Genomic DNA, 12,377 nt, shown 5'->3' with positions numbered 1-12,377 from the left:
GTTTTAAAAGTGGCGCTTGGTCATGAGGTTTGGCATGGGAACCCAATAACTATCAATCTTGAGTTACATTTTACTAAGCTACCCACGCAACCAGGTGGGGTTCTGTGGCAATGACGGGGCGGGGCGCCGTGTGTGGCGCTTGTTGAGATCAATTGGGCTAGGACTACAGGTGTAGATACATCTGTTTAATTGTTGTTTTTTTCTTAGTGCGGTGCATCCACTACCTGAGCTCGTGCCAGGTGAGATGGGGCAGTTCCTTCCCATCACGTGGGTGAGTGAATTTACTTCTACACATTGATTGTAGTGGTGATTGTGACTGACCTTGACAGTCCGAGATGATGGTCGATAATTGTTTACGACCAGCACATTGAAATGATGGCACATAGTGCATGTTGTTTTTTGTTAAAAGTATTCTTGACTTTGTACCCTTCTATATACGTTTTTTCTCTTAGGATGAGAAGATGAACACACATACACCATCAGGTGATATGGTTTTTGTTATTTTAATTCAGCAGTAGCATTAATGGTCCTGAAGAAGCAGCAGGAGATCACTAGACTCCAACTGTCTGCAGAAACATGTCGACCTTACACCTTTTTTAGTGGTCATTTGTTACACCACTAATTTTGCACTGTTTTTATTGATTTAGGAGTGTGAGGGTGTCTATTAAAATTGTTTTCCCGATCACGACCTAATTTTAGAGCCTTTCTCTCTTTCACATACACCTTTTCTTTGCACTGCTTTTTAGTTCCCCGAGTATACACGCCTTCTTCGCACATCTATAATAACACTACGGTTTTTCCTGTGCATGGCTTAGCCATCTGCCAGCCCAGGTTTTTTTACCCTCTTTGTGTTATTTATAAACATAAAAGATCCCAGATGATGAAGGGCGGTCTCGATGGTGGACTGATGGGAACTTGTTTATAATTAAACTACTCCCTGGTGTTGCTATATTTTGGGTACATTGTCTGTTCTTGGACTCACTGTTAATTTTGGTTGGTGTCGGGTCAGACAGTAGTACATAAGGAAGTCAATTTACATCACCAATAGATCTACTCACTCTTATTTATCTGACTTCTCTCGAATTTCTAAGGGGAGCCCATATCTTCTTACCAAATTCTCTCGTCCTCTTTCCTTTAAAATCATACAGACATTCCTCTATATTATGAGTTCCCAGTAGCCTAGTTATCCACATCTGAAAAGTGGGAGCTACAGAGTCTTTCCATCCAGCCGAAATTAAAATCCTAAAAACGGCCATAGATAGAAAAATAAATGCTTCGGCATCTTGCTCTAGTTTTAAGTTTTCATCCCTGCCAACCAAAACAATAGTAGGGGATAGAGTGATCTGTTGCTCTAGCAGCCCCATTAAAAACTTTTCAATTTCTTTAAGAACTGGAGTAAGATTCTGACAGTGATAAAACATATGGGATAAATCTGCAGGGCCTTGGTCACACCTGGGACACCTGTCATTTTCTCTCTTACCCCACATGAACAGCTTGGCAGGCGTGTAGTACAAATTAAAAATAGTCTTATAGTGCTGTGCTTTCAAATTTGAAGCTCTTAATTTTTTCTTATTCATTACTAACGCATAATCGATGTCTATATCTGAATCCCCAATTCTTTGGGCCCAAGCTGATTCAATTTGTCCAATGTCATCTCCCAAACCTTGCAAAAGATATCTATACCCAATTTTAATCTTCTTGCCACCATTCCTAACATAGCCCACAATCGGATTAGGCTCCTGAATTGAAATCCTGGGTCTGATTGACTTAACTGTTTGATCCAATTGTCTATATAAGAGCCATTGGCTAGCAGGTATACCAAACTTTTGCTGAAGTATATCAAATCCCATTAATTCATCCTCAACCATGACATCCCCCAAACACCTAATACCCGGCTCCTTCCATAACCTACTATTGCTATTCTGTCCAAGATGAACAAATGGGCTTGACCGCCACAGATCTAATGTGCTATTGATTTTTGGTATCTTCAAGAATCTCATTATTGACTTCCAAGTACCCCAAGCACTAAGCATCACTTTACTTTTACTCCTTTTATAAAATCTACAGTTAATTTCTCGTGTTAGGAGCCCCAATGCTCTTTCCCCTACTAACAGCTCATATATTGTGGGGGTTCTGTACATACCAGTCGACAGGTCTATTTCCTCATATTTAAATAGGACATTCATCTGCATCATTAAACAAACCAAATGATACAGCCTCAAATTTGGTGCAGACAGTCCCCCTCCCTCCAGTGGTACAGATAGTCGGGCCAGAGATCTACGTATTTTTCCATATTGCCACACAAATTGGGAAAAAACAGCTTCCATTTTCTTCAACAGACCCTCTTCGACTAGCAGAGGGATGGCACGAAATAAGTACAGTAATTTCGGGAACATTGACATCTTCAGAACATTCACTCTACCAATCAGGGATAAATGTAAAACGTCTATTCTTCTTAGTTCTTTGTCTATTGTAGCAATCAGGGGAACATAGTTCTCTTGTATAATTTTATCCACATTTGCATTAATCCTCACCCCGAGATATACTGCAGACTCCACATACCTCTGGTCGACTTTATGGATATTATTGGTGCTAATTATTACCCTTTTTTCTTCATTCAGCTTATACCCAGAGCGGGTTCCATATGCGTTAGCCAGTTGACTCAATTCCACCATTGCCGTCTGCGGGTTAGTGGTGACAATTGCTAAATCATCTGCATATGCCAATAATTTAGTGGTGTGACCATTTACTATAACAGGGGAGATTTTATCTGACGCTAAAATTTCTCTGATAAGGGGATCTATATAGAGTGAAAAGAGTATAGGAGAGCAAGGGCATCCCTGACGGGTACCTCTTCTAATTACCACCTCTTCCGACTGCAAACCCATAGTTGTAATTCTAGCCAACGGATCCGAGTACATTGCCCTTATTGCTTTCCTACACTTCTCTCCAAAGCCTCTTCTAACCAGAACATCCCATAGAAATTCCCAGACCACACGGTCGAAGGCTTTTTCCGCATCTAGGAGGATCATGGCCATTTCTCCCCCCGTGACAGCCATAGCATCAAATAGTGAGATCGCACGCGAAGTGTGATCCGTTGTACCTCTCCCTGAGACAAAACCGTGCTGCCACGGAGAGACAAGTTGACCAATGATCCCCCCTAACATCTTTCCCCACACCTTAGAATATAATTTGGTGTCCGCATTTATCAGCGATATTGGCCGAAAGGAGCCCGGATTTTCCTCTGGTTTACCCTTTTTGTGGAATACCACTATATTGGTCTCTTTCCAAGAATCAGGAATCTTCCCGGAGCAGAATATACCATTAAATAGATCTAACAGCAATGGAAGAATTTCCTCCCCTAAAATATTATAAACTTCCATCTGTATCCCATCTGGGCCTGCAGCTTTACCTGCTGCTAGATCCTGTATTGCAGTCCTTATCTCCTCCAGGGTTATATCTTTTTCCAACTGCTCCCTATTTTTATCATCTAAAACCGGACATGCAGGCCCGAGCCCCTGACTAGAGGGTGACCCACCCACCTCCTGATCATATAGTTTTTGGTAAAATTTCTGGAACACCCCCATTATCTCTTTCGGGTCTGAATATTCTATCCCGTTATCTTGAATTCTGGGGATGTTATTTTTATTATTTTCTTGTCTAATCCGCAGCGCTAGTGCTCTTCCCGCTTGTTCACCTGTCTCATAACGCCTTGCTCTTGATGCCTGATATTCTTTAATCTCCTTTTGCGTAACCACTTTTAGAATGTCTCCCTTGATCAGAGCCATAGTTCTCGCCGTTTCACTACCATCCTTGCCTATCCCTATTTCCTCTATATGTCGTTTCTCTGTCCTCGCCAACTCTGAAATGAGCTTCTCCACTTTATTTCTATCCTCCTTCCTTAGCCTGGCGGAACAGCTAATCGTCTCCCCCCTTAAGGAGGCCTTGAAGGCTTCCCAAACTCCATTACGGGATGTACTATATCTGTTGGTATCAAAAAACTCTTTCGTCCATTGTTTAAGGTGCTTTACAAACCTATCGTCATTTAATAGTTTCCTTTCAAATGTCCACCTAGTTGTTTTCCTCGAAATATTGTGCACCTTGTATGTTAATATCAGAGGGTTGTGATCAGAGACTATCCTAGGAAGCTTGGCAATACTAACATTGCATAGCTCCCCCACCGAGACAAAGAAATAATCCAGCTTAGAATATTTCTGCGCTGGATGTGAGAAATAAGTAAAACCTGGATCCCCAGGCGCTTTTTCCCCCCATACATCTGTTAATCCATGCGACTGTAGTAGGGAGCCTAATGCCCAAAATACCTTATGTTTACGTCCTATATATTTACCTCCCTGCCTCCAATCAGCAGAAATATTCATGTCTCCACACAAAACAATGGGGGTACCCCAATCTGCCAGCTCCTCTTCCAGCTCATCAAATACTGCAGGCTCATCCTCATTTGAACCATAAATCACACAGAGTGTAATGCCTAGATTCAATTCTGCTAGAACCCATCTACCAGACCCATCGGATTTGGTACGTCTCACCCCCCCCCACATTGCATTTCCCCATGATGGCCACCCCCCTTATCATAGATGATTGCGACGAGCAACCCAGCATTGTATCATATTCAGTAACTTCCTTTTAGCCCAGGGCAGATGAGTCTCCTGAATGCAAAATATATCTATATTGTTGAATTTAGCAAAGTGGTTCAGTCTCTGCCGTTTCTTCCAATCATTTAACCCCCCTACATTGATGGTACATATCTTAATGTGTGACATTGTTAACATAGCTGCTACTTCCGACCTGTCTGTTATCCAAGATTCTGCTAAATGCCGACATCATACCCATTTCCATCTCAAAGCTTTTTTTTTTTATTCCCCCCTCTCCTCCCTCTCTTCCCCCGCCTCTCCCACTCCCTCCCCACTTTCCCCCCCCCCCTCACCCCCTTTGACCCCTCCAACCCTCCCTCCCACCCCCTCTTTTCAGAGGCGCTCAGACCCGCTGGTCTGTGCATGTGATGGTTCGCAGTAAAGACCGAGGAGATTTCTTAATACCCTATCCTAGTACCTGTGACATTCTTGACCCTACCACCCTACATGACACACCACACCCCACACATTATTCCTGATATCCAATTCACCCAATTTTGACATCGATCATATCTATCAGAAAGTAATCCTTGATCACCTCTACAGAATATTACTAAACCCCTTGTGTGACCAAATAATCCTTTGCTTTCACTTCGGAGTTGAAATACAGGGTTCTCCCACCGTTAATTATTTTTAGCTGTGCAGGATTGATCAGGTAAGCCTGCATACCCTTGTCCTGAAATGGTTTTATCATCTGCCTTAATCTCCAGCGTCTCTCCACAGTAACATGGCAGAAATCCGGGCGAACAAAAAAAGAGAAACCATCAACATTCTTTTTCAGGTCCGGTCTTGCCCTTTCTAATATTGCCTGCCTCAGATTATAGTTACCCAGAAATATTAAAATTGCTCTGGGCTTATCTCCCTCTTTGGCATTTTTATGAGTTTTGAAGGGAGTGCGATGCGCCCTCTGAATCTCCTTTGCCCAATCCCATCCCTTCAATTCCGTGAAATCATGTTCAAAAAGTTTTACCACAAAGGCTCTCATATCTGTATCCTCTGATCCTTCCGGTACCCCCAATACACGTAGGTTATTCTGTCGAGACCTATTCTCCGACGCCTCCAGCTTCCATTGCACATCTATCAACTGTTCGCTCTGTAGATCTACCTTGCTAGAGGCAGCCGCTGTCTCTGCTTCAGTCGACACCACTCTCTCCTCCAAGTTAGTGACACGTTCTCCCAGATTCACATACACCTTAGTCAGTTTCCTTACTACGCCTTGCATTTTTCTCACCGCCGCCTGTGATTTGCGACTTTCTTGCCGAGCCTCTTCCCTGTGTGCGATTATTTCCTGGTGTATCACCTCCAAAAGAGACATCTGTGCCGCTTCCCCTCCCGGGCTCTCCAGAAGCGTATTAGCAGTCGGATATTCACATTTCTGTCCTTGAATTTTTACTCCTGTATTGGATTTCACCGCTGTTGTTGGGGGACTGAAATCTTCCTTCTCCAACTCACTGTCGGTAGTCGATCCACTAGCCTCTTGCTCCAGACTATCATCTTCCTCCGACCATTCCCCCCCCCCTCTGAAACTGAGAAAAAAGCCTCACTGGTAGCTTCCTTCTTATCGCCTGTACCCTCACCGGACTCATCTTCCAGCACATCTTCCAGCACCAGGGGGGCTATATCGGGGGCCGAAGTCAAAGTTACAGGAGTATTATCCTCAGCTTCTTCGACAAAGCCTGCTTTCTCATTTAGGTTCTCCTCTTTATTTGTAGAAACATCTAACTGAGCAGGGGTATCCACCAAGTTTTCTGTAGCCCCACCATAGCCTTTAGGGCAACCATCCCCCTCCAACACCTCAGCGGTGATCTCAACATTGGAGTCCTTTTCTTTAATAATTTTCTGAAAAATGTCTGAGATCGGGGTAGTACCTTGATTGCCCTTGGCTGTGCCTTGTTGTTGCACTATTCTCTTAGCGGGGGATGTTTGCTTTTTCTTTTTGTTCCCTTCTAGTTCCCTCTCCGCTGTTAACTCTGCCAACTCCGCTGCAGCCTTCCTTCTCGCAGCTGCTTTGGCACTTGCACTCGTTTTAGGAGCCATAATCTCCCTCCTCCTTTCCTTATCTCCAAACTGCTCCTTACCGCCCGGTTGAGTGCTCCACTTTCTCTCTTCTGCCTCCGCGGCAGCCTCCAGGATGCTCTGTGATTTTTCCCCCGACTTTTGCTGCAGGCTTGTCTGCCGAGACTGCCAAGACCGCCGCTGCTTCCTTAGCCGCGAGCTCCGCCCGCTATGCGAACTCCGTTCCACAAGCTCGACTAGCTCCGCCAGCAGGCCTGCTCCTGACACGCCTCCCGACGTGAGCCACCTCGCTACCTGCGTTAGTTCCCACAGAAGCCGCTTGAGCGTCCGGCGGCAGGTAAGGAGCATACGGCAGTCGTTGGTCCGCTCTGTGCTTGCCGCTTTTCCTTTCCTTTACCAGACTTAATCCGACCCTTTACACCGTCCTCGCAGGTGAATATTCATGAGTATATGGCATGGGTATATGGCTGGTAGCTTCTTAACTCCGACTATCGAACTGTATCAGACCACATCTCCTCGGTCTCACTGCTTCCCGGTCGTCCTACGCGGCCGCCATCTTGCCTTGTTCTTCGGTCAGAAAAACACAATCATGGTGTTCTTCCTTCTGGGTCTCAGCAACAGGATATGGCAATAAAATAGCGGGGTTCAAAGTGGCACACCTCTTCAGTGTAATATGTGGCGCCAACAGCGTTAACTCGTATCCTGTTAAACGAGCACTAGTTAGATGCTGTGTTTTCGTTTGGTTCAATAAAGCATCTACCGCATGGGGATCTAACACCAATAATTTGTGTGACAACACTATTCCCTCACTCTGTCGTATGGCCACTGCTGTTGCTGCAACCGCTCGAAAACATCCAGGCAGTCCTCGAGCCACTGGGTCGAGTACTGCCGAGAAGTACGCACAAGGTCTCTGTTTGTCTCTGTGTGTCTGCACTAAGACTGACAATGCACACCCATCCTTCTCGTGTACATACAGTGTAAAGATCTTCGTGTAATCAGGTGTACCTAGCACTGGTACAGAACAAAGGGCTTGTCTCAATTGTTCAAAAGCATTCTGACATTCATCTGTCCATTCAATGGGAACCGGTGTAGTTTTAGACAACAATGCTAACAAAGGTTTTATAATGTGTGAAAATCCTAGTATCCATTGCCTACAAAAAGACGTCAAACCTATGAAAGCACGAACATCTTTCTGAGTGCAAGGGACTGGCGTATCTAAAATTGCTTGAATTCGATCTGATGTCAATGCACACCCCTCCTTAGACAAAAGATGACCGAGGTAGGTCACCTTTGGTCTACAATATTGCAACTTCTTCCTTGAAACCTTGTGATTGTTCCGGGCAAGAAAAGAAAGCAGAGAAAGAGTACTCTCCTCACATTGCTCCTGTGTGTCTGCTGCTAATAAAATATCATCCACATATTGAATAAGAGCCACTCCAGACTGTAAATCAAAAGAATCAAGTTGTCTTTTTAATGCCTGGCTATAAATGCTAGGGCTTTCTGTGTAGCCTTGAGGAACCCTACAAAATCTATACGATTTATTATTTAGTGTAAAGCCGAACAAATATCAGCTATCAGGATGAATGGGAATCGAAAAGAAAGCGTTTTTCAAATCGATTACCGTAAAGGTAGTGGCTGTGGGTGGAATCAAAGTGAGTAAAGTAGTAATATCAGACACCACTGGATACTGGGGCACTACTATCTTATAGATTTCCCTCAAATCAATAATAAAACGATAAATTTTAGTGTCCGTGTCTTTCTTGAGGATCGGCAGAATTGGACTGTTACACACATTATAAGAGACTTCCTCCACCACCCCTGCCGCAATCAGGTCATTTCCAATATGTGTCAAGGCAACTTCTCCTTCTCTAGAGATCTTATACTGCGCTATGCGAGGCAAAGACACTCCCTCCTTTACAGTAATGCGTACGGGAGGGATGATCATTTGACCCACATCATTATCAGAAGTGGCCCATAAAGTGCTTGGGAGAGAAGCTAACGCATCGGCCTCCTGCATGAGGCACAATCTCTCAACCTCTGGGTAGTTTTCATTCAAAATAACCCGCACCCCTTCAGGGACACAGCGTATAGTTGCTCAAAAATGTTTTAGCATATCCAATCCCACAATATTATCTGGCGTGTTTGGAGATAGCAAAAATGGACATGGAGCAACAAATGTATCAATGTGAAATGTAAGGGGTTGGGACAGTGGGCTAAGGGAAGATGTTCCATCGAACCCTATTGATGTAATCATTTCGCCAGACAGGGGAGCCCTTGGAACCAAGTGTTTGGACAGAGCGCTACGAGTAGCTCCTGTATCGACCAGAAACTGATCAGTAGAACCCAAAACATTCGCTGATATATAGGGACCCCTTTGATCTACTGGTACTTCCACCGATTCCATACCCCATCCTACGCAATCCTATGCATAAGTATTTTCCTGAGACTCAACAGACTCACCCTCAGCTATCTGATACTGATTCCGTCGATCAAAAGTATTATGATCAGTCCGACCACGACCTCTCGCTTCAACCCTTCCGCGATCATTCGCTCCACCCCTCGATCCTGTATAACTATTCCGAGACCTTCCACTCCCTCGACCATGCTGATTTTGCTGTTCTCGAAGCACCGGACAATCCAAAGCCCAATGTCCAAACTGTTTACAGTATGCACACTGATCCTCAGAAATATCGGAAATAGGAGAAGATGCACTATACGATCCTCGTCTACCCCTATCATTTCCTCTCGACTGCGTAGCATAAACCTGAGCCAACATCACCTTCGTTTTCAAATCCTTCACTTTCTTATCACTAGTTTCCTTAGCCTCCAATTCCTGTCGTTCATAATACTGAGCCATAGTCAATAAAGATGCAGGGGTTGCGGTGGTCCATGAACTTTCAGTAGTCTTTAAACGTTTTGCAATCTCCGGTAGGAGGTTGGCCACGTACTTATCAACAAACAAATGCCTGCCCGTGTCCTTTGTTAATAATTGACCACTGTAATCATGAAACGCTTCCTCGAAACGTGAAAAGAAGTCAGAGACCGTTTCGTCCGGCTTCTGTTTGCAAGACGCCAACATTGTCCAATCAATTTTCTTAGGGGGAACAAGCGTTTTTAATTTATTCAAAATAGACTCTGGGAGGTCTAAGATTAATTGGCATGGTTTACACGCGGGTTCCCTGTCTAGATCAGCTCGAGCTATGTCCTTCCAATCTGCACCCAAAATCGTTCGATCATCAAACTTACGAATCGCCCTCCACATATCAGGAGGCAATATCAACCCAAAGAACAGATCAATATCAACTAATGTCATAACACACGAAGAAATAGCACCTTCCACACCTTCATAGAAAGCTGCTGGATTTTTACGGGGGTCAGGCAAAGCATTCTTAAGCGACATAACATCCGTTCTATTCCAAGGCGTATAAACCCAATTATATATGAAATAACCCTTAGCATCTTTGGACATTTTATCATCATCTACGCCTAGCCCTTTAGGAGGGACATACAAAGGCGCGGCTTCTCGCATAGGCATAACATTAACCGCAGCGCTCTTATCTGTTCCAGAGATAGGGCACTCTTTGGATACTTCCGTAGTTTCAGACGTAGACGAACCCGGTGTCTTTTTCAACACCCGTAGCCGTGACGCTTCATCTCGTAGCTGAACCAAACGCTGGAAAAAAGTATCCGCATCTGCAAGAACAAAGAGACCTTTACGAAAATTATCACGACCAACTGATATATCCTTAGGTTCCAATTCAGAGGAATACCGTCTAAACCGTTCGACAACTTCATCTCCAAAATGATCCAGAAAGTGCAATCGTTCTTTTTCAGACCATTTACCCATACGATCATCAATCTCTGAAACAGTTATAGAATTTACATTAAGTTTACGAGCAAACCCGCGCAATTCCGTAGCTCGATCAGCAGTTATCCTAGTACGCTGATTATTCTGATCTTCCTCATCCGAGTCCTCATCCGGGGCCGTAGGTGGAACATACGGAGGCGGGCAACGATCTAATAATGAAAAATCATTTAATTCATTAGTAAGGACAGGATAAAGAGGACGTCGAATAGGAAACTGACCATTAGTCTGTAAATTACGTTCTCGAATCTCCCTCTCTTTTTGTTCCTGCAATTCTTTTTCCTGCAGCTGTAAAGCTTTATCAAAAGCAGCCTTTCGCTGTTCCTTATCCGCCAAGGCTTGTTCACGCTTCATTAGTTCACGCACCGCTTTCTCCCACATACGCACACAATCAAACATATCCTGTCTAGACCTGCGCTGAAACTAACACTGCTCCACATATTGAACCTTTCGTAAGTCAAACGACCCATGTAGTGGCCATTGCAATTCACGATCAGTTTTCGTGTATTTGTGCCATAATGTACTATACATTATTGGAGGAAGGCCAAATTTTATGTACATTTCGCGATTAGGCGTCCCCTCTGGGGGAGCCGGCTGAGATTCACTTAATCGATAACTGGTATCATTTCCAAGACGGCACATTCCTCGGAGTGTGCTTAAAACAGGCATGTCAAAATATCACGAAAACGCGATATTAAAAAATGGCACTGTGAGAAGTTGGCCTGATAGGTGATGTTTCCAATTCTGGAACCACCTGGTATCAGACCAAACAATCCCTTATGGTGTCTGGTTGTAAGTCAACCTTATTAGACAAGCTATCCTAGGGGTAGCATGGACTAAGCAGCCAAAAGGCTTAACTTAAGAGGTCGTGTTAAGTGAGCTGTTTTACCACATACAATCCTGTAATATCAAATGAAAGGACACCACACAGGTATATATTATAAAAATATATGTATTTATTACTAAAAACAATCCCCAGTATTCTTTATGGATAAAGGGGCACACGCGTTAAATCAAAAACACAGTATAACATACAAAGTTGCACAATTTTGGATGAGGCCAAGGGGCCACTCAAACCATATACTAAAAAAATGGTATAAGAGAGACCATTCGATCAGTGGTTAGGCCTAGGGCCTAGGGAATCGCTGGGAGCAGTCGGGACAAGCAATGCTGAAGTCGGGAAAAGCCCGCGGGATTCGGATGCAGTGCAGAAAGTGCACGCATGCATTAATGTTAACCAATGGTGCGTAAAAGTTACACAAATAGAGTTTAAGGACACTTCCGCTGAACCTAGAAGAACAAAACTTAAGACACAGACCCTAGAGGTGTGTACCAGTGTGGGAACACCAGCGTTGCAATGTTACCTCACCCACAGGAAGTGGGTGCACAGGGTCGAAGTTGAGTCGGGTTTCGTCACGCAGATTCTTGGTGCTTGGAGCTGAAAGGGCTGCAGGCAAGGTGAAGGAGAAAAGTCCGGTGGAGTCCAAGGGTGGACTCAAGTCGAAAAGTACCTGAAAGCAGAGGGGACAGAGTCTGGGTCACTCAGCAGTGACCAGGGTGGAACCAGGACGGAACCAGGCAATGTCGGGCGCAATCAGGTGGTTGTTGAGGAGCTTCTCTCCGCTGTCACGTGGGCTCTGGGGCATCTACGACGTCCAGGAGCGGGTCACGATCTGTCCCACGCAGGCTCTCGCCGTCGGCGCTGTCGGCTTCAAGATTGTAGCAAACAACACTTGGCAAAAGCAATCCACGCGGAACCGGGAGATGCCACGCGGAACCGGGAGATTGCTTCTCACTCGAACCAGGAGGGTCAGAGTGGGGGCTCCTTTTCAGGGGAGCTGGTG

Source organism: Lissotriton helveticus, chromosome 5_1 (assembly GCF_964261635.1).
Source record: "Lissotriton helveticus chromosome 5_1, aLisHel1.1, whole genome shotgun sequence".
NCBI lineage: Eukaryota > Metazoa > Chordata > Amphibia > Caudata > Salamandridae > Lissotriton > Lissotriton helveticus.
This window is presented reverse-complemented; position numbering follows the sequence as displayed.